This window comes from Chiloscyllium plagiosum, chromosome 22 (assembly GCF_004010195.1).
Source record: "Chiloscyllium plagiosum isolate BGI_BamShark_2017 chromosome 22, ASM401019v2, whole genome shotgun sequence".
Classification (NCBI taxonomy): domain Eukaryota; kingdom Metazoa; phylum Chordata; class Chondrichthyes; order Orectolobiformes; family Hemiscylliidae; genus Chiloscyllium; species Chiloscyllium plagiosum.
In genome coordinates this window covers 6916123-6917828 of record NC_057731.1, presented here as the reverse complement: position 1 = coordinate 6917828, position 1706 = coordinate 6916123, and positions in this window count along the sequence as shown.

Below are 1706 nucleotides of genomic sequence, written 5' to 3'. Positions count from 1 at the left end.
CCTCCAGTCTTCTGGCACTACTCCTGTAGACAACGAGGACATAAAAATCAAGGCCAATGGCTCTGCAATCTCCTCCCTTGCTTCCCAGAGAATCCTAGGATAAATGCCATCAGGCCCAGGGGACTTATCTATTTTCACGTGCTTCCTTTTCAGATAAAAGTTCAATTCAATGCCTCAATTTCATCTGCCTCCATCAACACAGCCTCAGGTCCAGCCACCCACCGTGTGAGAAGGTTTTTCCTCATCCTGTCATTGCGTGTTTAGCCAATCTCCCTAAATCTGTGGTTTTTGATCCTTTCAACAGCAGGAACAATTTCCCCCTATCTACTCTGTCCAGATTGCTCATGTCTTGAGCAAATCTCCTCTCCGGAATTCACTCCCTCTCCAAAACGTCCACATAATTGAAGTCCCTCCTCCCATTCTCAATGATTTTTCTCTAACAAGATGATGATTTTCCTTCTTTAACAAAAAGTCAGTGCCCAGAATTGGACGCAATGCTCCAAGTGAGGTTGAACTAACATTTTATAAAGATTCACCATAACGTCCGCACTTTAGTATCTAATGCTTCAGTTTATAAAGCCCTTATGCTGCTTTAATCACTTTCTTAATCTGTCCTGCCACCGTCAAAATCCTCAGGCCCTTCTGCTCCCACATCCATTATTTCATATTTCCTGCCTTCATTGCTCCCAGCAATCTGTGTCACTTCACAGTTCTCCACATGACATTTCAGCCATGACGACCCAACCAACCACCAGCCTTCCATGCTTTGTATCATCTTCAAACTTTGAAATCTCTACACCCAACTCAAAGCTACTTATCTGGACAAAGATATGCAGTGGCTCTGGTTCAGATTCCTGAGGAGCCCCACTCAACATCTCCTTTAGTCCACAAACCAACTGTTCCCCACTGCTCTCCATTTCCTGTTCCTCAGTTAACATCCTATCCATGCTGCCACTGCTCTTGTTAGTTCATGTGCTGACAAGGCTGCTCTGTGGAACTTAATGAAACCTCATTAGAAGTCCATATACACATCAACCACATTACCCTCATTAACCACCCCATCAAAAAACCCAATCAAATTGGACATGCTCTTAGACGTAAATTCATCTGGCTTTCCTTAAGTAATCCTCGTGCCCAAGTAACTGTTAATTGTGTTCCAGATTATCGTTTCTAAAATTTTACTCATCACCACAGTTAAAATTATTGGCCTGTCGTCATTGGGCTTATCCTTTTTCAAAAAAGGGCATGGATTTTACAATTCTCTGGCCTGGTTTCTTGCCATTGGATTGGCCTGCAATACAGGTCTCAATAACTATTTATCCAGTTAAGCAGCAGTTTTGCAATTTTCCAGCAATTGGCCATTACTTTAAGCATCCCCTAACATACCTGAGCTCCACCATTGCACAAAGTAAAACAGTGTACTTCTATTTTTCAAAGAAACTTGACTTCCTGCTGCTCTGAACGTACGCTGAAGCTGGGAAAGAACAAAATCATGCTGTAAATTTCAAATCGACTGGAAGGCCATTGGAATCTCATTTTACTGCATTAAAGTTACAATGGTAATCTCTTAGATGTGTAGATATTCCCACCCTTACTTGCATTTTTATCCTTTGCTTTGACAACTCTTTGTTTTAATCAACTTCTCTTTTTTAAACTTTGCTTTGCCAGTTTTCCTTGCCTTCTCTACAGGTTGACTGTTTTCTTTA